Raw genomic sequence first — 13859 nt, 5'->3', positions numbered from 1 at the left:
TTCACATTCAGAACCGACACTCAGCTGTCATGCCATCACCATATTACGGCTAGTGAGCTCAAAATGGTGGGCAGTGGAGTTGATAATGGATACCATAGGCGACCTGCATGAATCAAAAAAGCCACAAGCAACGGGGAGAGATGGAGGCGCCAAACGAAGTCGACTGCACTCCATTACCTGTGAATGCGGTCCAAATTAAAATCTAATTTAGGTGGGCACCTAGATAAAAAAGTATCTCATTTATTCAATTTTCACAACTATTCCATTCCATTAGACATCTAATTTCTTCTCGTCAGACACAGTGAAATTTGCCACCCTAAGGAGAGCTTCTTCCACGTAAAGTAATTAGTCTAGGAGAGGAATTGGGATGAGCAAGTGTATGCATGTGAGTGTATGAGGGAGGGAGGGAGAGAAGGTGCGAGAAAGAGAGATCTCTGCTCTGGAGGGGTATTGAATGCTTAGCATCATATGCCAAGTTCATTGCCCTGTTGTTTCACAATGGAACTCAGAAATGATTTGTTTTATTCATCTGCTAGCTGCTTTATTCCTTCCTCTTCAGTGCAATGTTTCCTACCTCTCCATTCTCGCTTGCCTCCCATCTCCTTAATCTGAAAACACTTGGAACCGCACCACTTGACATTCCTCCCGGTCTTCCAAAAAAGGCTGGAGCTGTACAGCTTGAAGTCTGAGCAGCAGCAGTTAAACAACACAAGTTTATCAGAGTTGTCCCCTCCTCCACCTGCTATGAGTATCTCCCTGTACCCACTCTCATCTTATTGACCCTCAGCTCAGTGACTGACTCACCCCACCGATAGATGTGCATGTTTCAGCCCTTGGTGGTCAATACATTACAGGCATCAAGAGAATGGTGATGAAGGGAAGGGTGGAGGGGCGAGGGGGGAAGGAGGGGCTTAGCCGGCAGGTTGTTTTCCCCCCTGTGAATGCCATGATTGGGCTCGGCTCCTCCTGAGGTCTTTTTGATCGTGTCCCCTCCCCTGGCTCATAATAAAGTTAGGAACTAGGAAGAGTAATGCTCAGACAGATAGTTCTCAAAACCTCACAAATATGTTTGATTAGAATAGCTTTGAGAGGGGTTGGTGCTGGTTCCCTCTGAAATAGCTACACCCTTTGAGTGAGTCTAAAAAAAGCTACTTTTCTGTACTATGTGTAATATTTTCAATACCATGTGAAATACTAGACACGTTCTTCTCTGGAATTTTGTTCAGCACTGATAAATCGCATGAGGCACTTTGTAAAGCATAATCTCATTCCAATATGTTGTGGTCTTACGTAGTAACACCCAATATTACACATTCCTTAACGTGAATGAGGCGTTAACCCATTTTATAGGGCACCTAAATATTTTGTTGGGAAATTAATAAGTACACATCGTTTTTTCGTGACGATGACTGTTTGTGCTAAAAAAACACCTACTTTTAGTAAACCAGCCCCGAAGCTTACGGGTAGCTGTTGACCTTGATTGACAATCACGTTGGCTGATTATTCTGATGTACTTAGAATGTACCTGTGTGTAATCTGTACAATATGAAAGCGGAAGCTGCATGTAAAAGCTACAGCATTGACTGACTGGCCTTGCCAATTCAAAAGTTCTTAAGTATGGATGCCTAGCCACGACTCATTAAATGGGAACTTTGATGAAGACAGACATTCTTGCTACCATTTCTAAAACGTGAAAGTTTTGACCTTCAACGCTGTATTGTGACGCTGCATTCACATAAACTCAGTTATGTACAGACTTTCAATTAGGCTTGGAATGTATTTCGCTCTCCATTTCTGTCATTTGTGTTTGGTAAAAGGCAGAAACATAGGGGTGGATTATAAAAAAAAAGGTTAAAAGTATGCTTCTGTCCATTTGTCACATTGTCAACTACACTGATGCTTCAGAAAATCAATGGGGGATTGAACAATATTATGTGGCTATGAAGGTCATACAGACAATACAACAATCTGCACTCTTCTCAAAATGCATTCCACCCATCAGTGGCGGTTCTAGCTTGTTGTATTGGTCGTCGTCGGTGGAAGAAGGTGAGGACCAAGGCGCAGCGTGGTATGTGTCCATATTTATTAAATGAACACGGAAATAACAAAGAGAAACGACCGAAAACAGTTCGGGCTGGTGCAGACACACAACAGAAAACAATCACCCATGAAACACTGGTGGGAAAAGGCTACCTAAGTATGATTCTCAATCAGAGACAACTAACGACACCTGCCTCTGATTGAGAACCATACCAGGCCAAACGTAAAATACAACATAGAAAAACAAACATAGACTGCCCACCCCAACTCACGCCCTGACCATACTAAAACAATTAGGTTAATAGATGACGTTATTACGAAAACATTGTAACATCAACAGTTTACCTATTATATGTTTGATGTTTATACATTGTACTTTGTATGGAAAATGTCCAAATCAAAGATAATGTTTTGGTAAAGTGAAATGTGAAGTTAGTTGTCTAAAATTGGATTTGAGTCAAATCTAGACTTTGCTCTTAACTTGGTACGCCCAGAGAATTGCCCTAAAGGCGGTTACGCCCACTTCTGACCCGAGGGTATAAAACCTGTGAGTGAATAATTTACAGACAAGACGACGTGACCCAAGCTGCAGCCGAGGTCTAAAAAGTCAACAAACCCAAAACGCAACACAAGTTTGAAGACAGAAATATTTTTCTACCCAAGCTACGGATGAGTAGCTGTGTCTAAGCGGGTGAATTCAAGTCGAACCACCTAGCCTCCACTCCCCATCAAGTCGTGGTATCTACACTATTTCATTCCTACGCTGTGAGCTCTGAGCTGCAGAGCTGTCTGTCCTCAGAAGAGCCCTTCCAGAGCAAGGGCGAGGGAACAGACTCCTAAGCCAAAAGGACACTGACATCGTGAGGACGACCAAAGAGTTGCGCCGGAGAAGTGCGTCATTGAGCAGCCTGAACGGTCCACGCGGAGAATCCACAGAGACCTTCCCCACGTAATTACATCATTCTATTCTGACCCATAAGAGCGGCAGTTTGGGGCAAGGCTAGGGTTAGAATAAGCATAGCTGACAAATTCACCCAAATGTATATTTCTCTCGTGTACTTTCTTTTTTGCTCTCTCTTTTAAATCCCCATTTTGGGTAAAACGCGCCATAGTGTGTTCTAATCAATAGCCTAGAATGTGTTTTTGTGTATGTATATCTTTTATCATCATTTTAGCTTTCTAGTAAATAAATACTCAACTAAGATTGGTGTGGTAAGAACTCATTGGTGAGACCCGGGTCCGTGCAGATTCCCGGATTATGCGACGTTCAGAACGAGACTGTAGAGGTAACTGATTAATTAGCGGCTGTTGTAAAATTGATATTCTGATATTCTTTGAGTTAATTTGGGAAATAGAAACTCAAAAACTAGTTTTCCCATGGTGCCCCAGGTTAACGAGTTAATAATTGCTTGATTCAGTTAATCACGCAATTAGAAACCTTTAACTTCTTGGATATAGGGGGCGCTCTTTTAATTTATGGATAAAAAAACGTTCCCGTTTTAAACAAGATATTTTGTTGCGAAAAGATGCTCGACTATGCATATAATTGACAGCTTCGGAAAGATAACACTCTGACGTTTCCAAAACTGCAAAGATATTGTCTGTGAGTGCCACAGAACTAATGCTAAAGGCGAAACCAAGATGAAATTTAATACAGGAAGTGCCCCAGATTTTGAATGCGCTGTGTTCCAATGTCTCCTTATATGGCTGTGTGTGGGTCACGAATGAGCTTAGACTTTCTGTCGTTTCCCCAAGGTGTCGACAGCATTGTGACGTATTTGTAGGCAAATCATTGGAAGATTGACCTTAAGAGACTACATCTACCAGGTGGCCGCTTGGTGTCCTCCGTTGCAATTATTGCGTAATCTCCAGCTGCGTGTATTTTTCGTTTGCTTCGAGGAGAAACACAGCTGCCACGAATGATTTATCATCGAATAGATATGTGAAAAACACCTTGAGGATTGATTCTAAACAACGTTTGCCATGTTTCTGTCGATATTATGGAGTTAATTTGGTAAAAAGTTTGGCGTTGTAGAGACTGCATTTTCAGATTTTTTTCTTAGCCAAACGTGATGAACAAAATGGAGCGATTTCTCCTACACAAGTAATCTTTTTGGAAAAACTGAACATTTGCTATCTAACTGAGAGTCTCCTCATTGAAAACATCCGAAGTTCTTCAAAGTTAAATTATTTTATTTGAATGCTTTTCTTGTTTTTGTGAAACTGTTGCCTGCTGAATGCTAGGCTTAATGCTACGCTAGCTATCAATACTCTTACACAAATGTTTGTGTAGCTATGGTTGAAAAGCATATTTTGAAAATCTGAGATGACAGTGTTGTTAACAAAAGGCTAAGCTTGTGAGTGAATATATTTCTTTCATTTCATTTGCGATTTTCATGAATAGTTAACGTTACGTTATGGTAATGAGCTTGAGGCTATAATTACGCTCCCGGGATTGCTCGACGCTAGAGGTTAATCATTCAATGAGCAACAGTCGTCACTAATACAACTAATACAACGTCACGACAGCGTGGATCAGAAGACCAGTTAGTATCTGGTGTGATCACCATTTGCCTCATGCAGCGCGACACATTTCCTCGCATAGAGTTGATCAGACTGTTGATTGTGGCCTGTTACGTACGCCTCTCGGAAGAGGGAACGCAACACCCTGCTACAACTCAACTCCCCATGGAGTGAAAGACGAATGGGATTGTAGGTGCGAGTAAGGATGACAAAGGCAGAGAATTTACCTTTTACAGGGAATTTATTTTGTCACATGGTAATTTTGGGAAAAAGGGGCTGAAACCAAAGCAAAGAAAGTCAAAGTTAACAAGCGCCCCTCTCCTACCTTACCTGCCTACCCACTACTTACTTAACTAGCACCACCTGTCTCTGAGCAACAACCAACACAGGACATAACCATCAGCTCTCTCTCCTAACATAAGAACACTGGATATTATAGCTTAGAGGTATTTGAAGACAGCTGTATCTCCTGACGAGAGGGCGGGGTCAGATCTCCAATCATCAATGGGGCCGACCAATCAGCTGCTTAGAAGCCATCCTGAAACACACACATACAAACAGAACCACAACACAAAAACTGGGGAACGTAACATGGCCTATGACATGTTGTCCCACTCTTCAATGGCTGTGCAAAGTTGCTGGGGATTGGCGAGAACTGGAACACGCTGTCGTACACATCTATCCAGAGCATCCCAAACTTGCTCAATGGGTGACATGTCTGGTGAGTATGCAGCCCATGGAAGAACTGGGACATTTTCAGCTTCCAGGAATTGTGAACAGATCCTTGTGACATGGGGCCGTGAATTATCATGCTGAAACATGAGGTGATGGCGGCGGATGAAAGGCACAACAATGGGCCTCAGGATCTCGTTACGATATCTCTGTGTATTCAAATTGCAATTGTGTTTATTGTTCTAGTCTATGCCTGCCCATACCATAACCCCATCACCACCATGGGGCACTCTGTTCACAACGTTGACATCAGCAAACCGCTCGCCCACACAACGCTATACACGTGGTCTGCGGTTGTGAGGCCGGTTGGACATACTGCCAAATTCTCTAAAACGATGTTGGAGGTGGCCTATGATATAGAAATTAACATTAAAATCTCTGGCAACAGTTCTATTGGAAATTTCTGCTGTCAACATGCCAATTGCATGGCATTGTGGCATTGTGTTATGTGACAAAGCTGCACATTTTAGAGCGTCCTTTTATTGTCCCCAGCACCAGGTGCACCTGTGGAATGATCATGCTCTTTAATCAGCTTCTTCATATGCCACATCTGTCAGGTGGATGGATTATCTTGGCAAAGGATCAATGCTTTTGTCACGAACCTCGCCGAAGATGGTGCCTCTTCCTGTTCGGGCGGTGCTCGGCAGTCGTCGTCGCCGGCCTATTAGCTGCCATCGATTCCCTTTCCGTTTGTTTTGGGTTATTGGGTAATTGGGTACACCTGTTTTGTATTAGGGTTTGTTTGTAGGGTATTTAAGGGCACTAGGCCCGCTGGGTATTTGTGCGGGCTTGTTTTTGTTACTCTGTGTTTGATGGTGTGAGTTATTCGTGTATTTATTCTCCGGACTATTTTGTCCTGTTGTTTGGACTGGCAACTTATATACGCCCTGTGTGTTGGCGTGACTGTTTTGTTGCGCTGGGGAATACATTTGAAAAAAAGACTGAACCCTGCTCTCTGCGCCTGATTCCACCCACCACTCCTAGTTGATCGTAACAGCTTTCTAACAAAGTTGTGAACAAAATGTGAGATAAGTACGTTTTTTCTGCATATATAAAGTTTCTCGCATATTTTATTTCAGCTCTTGAAACATCGGACCAATACTTAACGTGTTGTGTTTATATTTTGGTTAAGTGTAATTTAGAGATTAGTGAACATCTCCACAGTTCATCAGATAAACACTGCTGTAGTTTGACTCCAGTCTCTATAGTTTAGGAGCAGTGCAGTCTCTGGGATGTGCTGTCTAAATGACTTGAAAGTGTGGGAGTGATGTGTCGGCTGTGAGGACAGACACATTGGAGAGATAGAGATAGAGAGAGTACTTTAACTATTTGCACATCGTTACAACACTGTATATCGCCATAATATGATATTTGGAGTGTAATTGATTGCTGTTAATTTTATATAGTTTATTTCACTTTTGTTTATTATCTACTTCACTTGCTTTGGCAAAGTAAACATATGTTTCCCATCTGTTTACATTTTAATTTAATTTAATTGAGAAAGAGAGTGTGTGTGTGCCTTTGCATGGTCTGTGGTCCAAGCTGATCACTGACTCCCATGTTAACGAAAGGTGAGGAAGAGATCGGGAACTAAGTGGTGACCAGACAACACACACTGTCAGGCTGGCCAGGGCTGCCACGATGATTGTACAAGGCCCCGTCACAGGAACTGAATTTGGCAAATGAGTGGGGCTCATTTGCCATTTCATGCCATTTCACTTTCACTAATTCAACAAACATGTTAACACACTCATACTGTACATTTCTAGGTTAGAGTGGTAGTTAGTTACAGGTTTCACCTGTGCACAATGGAACTTTGAGTGTCAACAAGGTTCTATAACTTTCAGACGCACAGTACCTTGTCCCTGCTTTACTTCTGGTCGGGGACCTTTCCATCTGCCTGAAAAAACAAACAAAAAAACCCACTTCCAACTCCATTTCATTCCTCACCATCTGGAACTAAAAGAGTATTTGCATATTTATATTATTTATTTTTCCGCTGGGCCAATTGTGTGTTGCCATATGGGACTCCCCATCATGGCCGGCTGTGATACAGCCTGGATTCGAACCAGGGACTGTAGTGATGCCTCTTGCACTGAGATGCAGTGCCTTAGACCACTGCGCCACTCGGGAGCCCATCTCTCTCTACAGAACCCCACACGGTGGGCACATGAGCCAGAGAAGCTAACCCAGATCTCTGCCTTTCCTTCCCGTCTCACCGTACCCCATCACAGTGAAGAGCAGAGCAGCAATATATGTTGAGCTCAGTGGTTCTAGCTGGAGGGATACAGACCCAGATAACTCTCTTCTCTTCTTTCTATTAAAAAGTGCAAAGCCACACATAAACCTCTCAAGTGGAACCCAACCAAAGAGAACAAGTTTAGTGGAGGAGTTAGCTTGTACCTTGGAGGGAAAAACACACAAACAGATAGATGCAGCAAAGAAAAAGTGCTCCAATTACCAATTGATTTCACCAAATGTTAATATTCTGTCATAAAGAGCACATATTCAACTTTATAAAAAACACGTTTTCCCATGTCAAGATGTTAAATTTTTTAAATGCCTATAGTAAGTGCCTATTAAGTGCCAAATAAGGTAACAGGGTTGACCTTAAAATGAGGGTCAGACCAAAATGAATCACTAATCAGATTAAATAAATAATCAACTTTAGACTTTTTCCACATTTTGTTACATTACAGCCTTGTTCTAAAATGTATTAAATAAATCAAAAATCCTCAGCAACCTACAAACAATACCCCATCATTACAAAACGAAAACAGGTTTGTAGAAATGTTTGTAAAGAAAAAGGTACCTTATTAACATAGGTATTCAGACCATTTGCTATGAGACTGGAAATTGAGCTCAGGTGCAACCTGTTTCCATTGATCATACTTCAGATGTTTCTACGACTTGATTGGAGTCCAACTGTGGAAAATTCAATTGATTGGACATGATTGGGAAAGGCACCCACCTGTTTATAAGATATGCCACAGTTGACAGTGCATATCAGTGCAAAAACCAAGCCATGAGGTTAAAATAATTTTTGCCATATCTGGGGAAGGGTACCAAAAAATGTCTGCAGTTTTGAAGGTCCCCAAGAAAATAGTGGCCTCCATCATTCTTAAATGGAAGTTTGGAACCACCAAGACTTTTCCCAGAACTGGCCGCCCGGCCAAACTGAGCAATCGGGGGAGAAGGGCCTTGTTCAGGAAGGTGACCAAGAACCCAATGTTTACTCTGACAGAGCTCTAGAGTTCTTCTGTGGGGATGGGAGAACCTCCAAGAAGGACAACCATCTTTGCAGCACTCCACCAATCATGCCTTTATGGTAGAAGGCACATGACAGCCTGCTTGGAGTTTGCCAAAAGCCACCTTAAAGACTCTCAGACCATAAGAAACAAGATTCTCTGATCTGATGAAACCAAGATTGAACTCTTTGGCCTGAATGCCAAGCGTCACGTCTGGAGGAAACCTGGCACCATCCCTATGGTGAGGCATGGTGGTGGAAGCATCATGTTGTGGGGATGTTTTTCAATGGCAGGGACTGGGAGACCAGTAAAGATGAACGGAGAAAAGTACAGAGAGATCCTTGATGAAAACCAGCTCCAGAGCACTCAGGACCTCAGACTGGGGCAAAGGTTCACCTTCAAACAGGACAACGACCCTAAGCACACAGCCAAGACAATGCAGGAGTGGCTTCGGGACATGTCTCTGAAGGTCCTTGAGTGACCCAGACAGAGCACAGACTTGAATCCAATTGAACATCTCTGTAGAGATCTGAAAATAGCTGTGCAGCAACGCTCCCCATCCATCCTGACAGAGCTTGAGAGGATCTGCAGAGAAGAATGGGAGAAACTTCCCAAATATAGGTGTGCCAAGCTTGTAGCATCATACTCAAGAAGACCCGAGGTTGTAATCACTGCCAAAGGTGCTTCATCAAAGTAAATTGTCTGAATACTTATGTAAATGTCATATTTCAGTTTTAAAAATATTTATATTATTAGCAGAAAGTATAACAAACTGTTTTTGCTTTGTCATTATGGGGTATTGTGTGTAGATTGGAAAAAAGAAAAAAAAGGACAAAAACACGGTCGTAACCTAACAATATGGAAAAATGGGTCTGAATACATCAGTAGGACAGGAGACTAACAGAGACATCAGTAGGACAGGAGACTAACAGAGACATCAGTAGGACAGGAGACTAACAGAGACATCAGTAGGACAGGAGACTAACAGAGACATCAGTAGGACAGGAGACTAAAAGAGACATCAGTAGGACAGGAGACTAACAGAGACATCAGTAGGACAGGAGACTAACAGAGACATCAGTAGGACAGGAGACTAACAGAAACGTCAGAAGGACAGGAGACAAAAACAGACATCAATAGGACAGGAGACTAACAGAGACATTAGGACAGGACACTAACAGAGACATCAGTAAGACAGGACACTAACAGAGACATCAGTAGGTCAGGAGGTTAACAGAAACATCAGTAGGACAGGAGACTAAAAGAATCATAAGTAGGACAGGACACTAAAGCAACATCATTGGGACAGGACACGAACATCAACATCAGTAGGACAGGAGCCTAAAAGAGACATCAGTAGGCCAGGACACTAAAAGAGACATCAATAGGACAGGACACTAACAGAAACAGTAGGATAGGAAACTAACAGATGCATCAGTAGGACAGGAGCCTTAAACAGACATCAGTAGGACAGGAGACTAACAGAGATATCAGTAGGACAGGAACCTAACAGAGACATCATTAGGACAGGACCCTAAAACAGACATCGGTAGGACAGGAGACTAACAGAAACATCAGTAGGACAGAAGAATAAACGAGACATCAGTAGTACAGGACACTAACAGAAACGTCAGTAAGACAGGAGACTAACAGAGATGTCAGTAGGACAGGAGACTAACAAAGACATCAGTAGGACAGGATACTAACAGAGACATCAGTAGGAAAGGAGAGTAACAGAAACGTCAGTAGGACAGGAGACAAAAACAGACATCAATAGGACAGGAGACCAACAGAGATGTCAGTAGGACAGGACACTAAAAGGGACATCAGTAGGACAGGAGTCTAAAAGAGACATCAGTAGGACAGGAGACTAACAGAGACATCAGTAGGACAGGAGACTAACAGAGACATCAGTAGGACAGGAGACTAACAGAAACGTCAGTAGGACAGGAGACAAAAACAGACATCAATAGGACAGGAGACTAACAGAGACATTAGGACAGGACACTAACAGAGACATCAGTAAGACAGGACACTAACAGAGACATCAGTAGGTCAGGAGGTTAACAGAAACATCAGTAGGACAGGAGACTAAAAGAATCATAAGTAGGACAGGACACTAAAGCAACATCATTGGGACAGGACACGAACATCAACATCAGTAGGACAGGAGCCTAAAAGAGACATCAGTAGGCCAGGACACTAAAAGAGACATCAATAGGACAGGACACTAACAGAAACAGTAGGATAGGAAACTAACAGATGCATCAGTAGGACAGGAGCCTTAAACAGACATCAGTAGGACAGGAGACTAACAGAGATATCAGTAGGACAGGAACCTAACAGAGACATCATTAGGACAGGACCCTAAAACAGACATCGGTAGGACAGGAGACTAACAGAAACATCAGTAGGACAGAAGAATAAACGAGACATCAGTAGTACAGGACACTAACAGAAACGTCAGTAAGACAGGAGACTAACAGAGATATCAGTAGGACAGGAGACTAACAAAGACATCAGTAGGACAGGATACTAACAGAGACATCAGTAGGAAAGGAGAGTAACAGAAACGTCAGTAGGACAGGAGACAAAAACAGACATCAATAGGACAGGAGACCAACAGAGATGTCAGTAGGACAGGACACTAAAAGGGACATCAGTAGGACAGGAGTCTAAATCAGACATCCGTAGGACAGGAGACTAACAGAAACGTCAGTAGGACAGGAGACTAACAAAGATATCATTAGGACAGGAGCCTAACAGAGACATCAGTAGGATGGGAGACTAAAACAGACATCAGTAGGACAGAAGACTAACAGAGACATCAGTAGGATAAGGAGACTAACAGAGATATCATTAGGACAGGAGACTAACAGAGACATCAGTAGGACAGGACACTAACAGATGAATCAGTAGGACAGGAGCCTTAAACAGACATCAGTAGGACAGGAGACTAACAGAGATAGTAGTAGGACAGGAACCTAACAGAGACATCATTAGGACAGGAGCCTAAAACAGACATCGGTAGGACAGGAGTCTAACAGAAACATCAGTAGGACAGAAGAATAAACGAGACATCAGTAGTACAGGACACTCACAGAGACATCAGTAGGACAGGAGACTAACAGAGACATCAGTAGGACAGGAGGCCAACAGAGACATCAGTAGGACAGGAGGCCAACAGAGATGTCAGTAGAACAGGATACTAACAGAAACGTCAGTAAGACAGGAGACTAACAGAGACATCAGTAGGACAGGAGAATAACAGAGACATCATTAGGACAGGACACTAACAGAGACATCAGTAAGACAGGAGACTAACAGAGACATCAGTAGGACAGGAGAATAAAAGAGACATCAGTAGGACAGGAGCCTTAAACAGACATCAGAAGGACAGGAAACTAAATGAGACATCAGTAGGACAGGAGAATAACAGAGCCATCATTAGGACAGGAGACTAACAGAGACATCAGTAAGACAGGAGACTAACAGGGACGTCAGTAGGACAGGACACTAATGCAACATCAGTAGGACAGGAATATAACAGAGACATCTGTAGGACAGGACACTAACAGAGACATCAGTAGGTCAGGAGGTTAACAGAGACATCATTAGGACAGGAGACTAACAGAAACGTCAGTAGGACAGGAGACAAAAACAGACATCAATAGCACAGGAGACCTACAGAGATGTCAGTAGAACAGGAAACTAACAGAAACATAAGTAAGACAGGAGACTAACAAAGACATCAGTAGGACAGGAGACCAACAGAGATGTCAGTAGGACAGGACACTAAAAGGGACATCAGAAGGACAGGAGACTAAATCAGACATCAGTAGGACAGGATGCTAAAGAGACATCAATCAGTAGGACAGGACACTAACAGAGACATCAGTAGGATGGGAGACTAAAACAGACATCAGTAGGACAGAAGACTAACAGAGACATCAGTAGGACAGGAGACTAACAGAGATATCATTAGGACAGGAGACTAACAGAAACAGTAGGACAGGAAACTAACAGATGCATCAGTAGGACAGGAGCCTTAAACTGACATCAGTAGGACAGGACACTAACAGAGATATCAGTAGGACAGGAACCTAACAGAGACATCAGTAGTACAGGACACTCACAGAGACATCAGTAGGACAGGAGGCCAACAGAGATGTCAGTAGGACAGGACACTAACAGAAACGTCAGTAAGACAGGAGACTAACAGAGACATCAGTAGGACAGGAGACCAACAGAGATGTCAGTAGGACAGGACACTAAAAGGGACATCAGTAGGACAGGAACCTAACAGAGACATCATTAGGACAGGACCCTAAAACAGACATCGGTAGTACAGAAGAATAAACAAGACATCAGTAGTACAGGAGACTCACAGAAACATCAGTAGGACAGGACACTAAAGCAACATCATTGGGACAGGACACGAACATCAACATCAGTAGGACAGGAGCCTAAAAGAGACATCAGTAGGCCAGGACACTAAAAGAGACATCAATAGGACAGGACACTAACAGAAACAGTAGGATAGGAAACTAACAGATGCATCAGTAGGACAGGAGCCTTAAACAGACATCAGTAGGACAGGAGACTAACAGAGATATCAGTAGGACAGGAACCTAACAGAGACATCATTAGGACAGGACCCTAAAACAGACATCGGTAGGACAGGAGACTAACAGAAACATCAGTAGGACAGAAGAATAAACGAGACATCAGTAGTACAGGACACTAACAGAAACGTCAGTAAGACAGGAGACTAACAGAGATGTCAGTAGGACAGGAGACTAACAAAGACATCAGTAGGACAGGATACTAACAGAGACATCAGTAGGAAAGGAGAGTAACAGAAACGTCAGTAGGACAGGAGACAAAAACAGACATCAATAGGACAGGAGACCAACAGAGATGTCAGTAGGACAGGACACTCACAGAGACATCAGTAGGACAGGAGGCCAACAGAGATGTCAGTAGAACAGGAAACTAACAGAAACGTCAGTTAGACAGGAGACTAACAGAGACATCAGTAGGACAGGAGACCAACAGAGATGTCAGTAGGACAGGACACTAACAGAAACGTCAGTAGGACAGGAGACCAACAGAGACATCAGTAGGACAGGAGACTAACAGAAACGTCAGTAGGACAGGAGACTAAAACAGACATCAATAGGACAGGAGACTAACAGAAACGTCAGAAGGACAGGAGACTAAATCAGACATCAGTAGGACAGGATGCTAAAGAGACATCAGTTGAAAAGGAGACTAACAAAGATATCATTAGGACAGGAGTCTAACAGAGACATC

Source organism: Oncorhynchus nerka, linkage group LG9b, assembly GCF_034236695.1.
Source record: "Oncorhynchus nerka isolate Pitt River linkage group LG9b, Oner_Uvic_2.0, whole genome shotgun sequence".
In the NCBI taxonomy this organism is placed as follows: domain Eukaryota; kingdom Metazoa; phylum Chordata; class Actinopteri; order Salmoniformes; family Salmonidae; genus Oncorhynchus; species Oncorhynchus nerka.
This window is presented reverse-complemented; position numbering follows the sequence as displayed.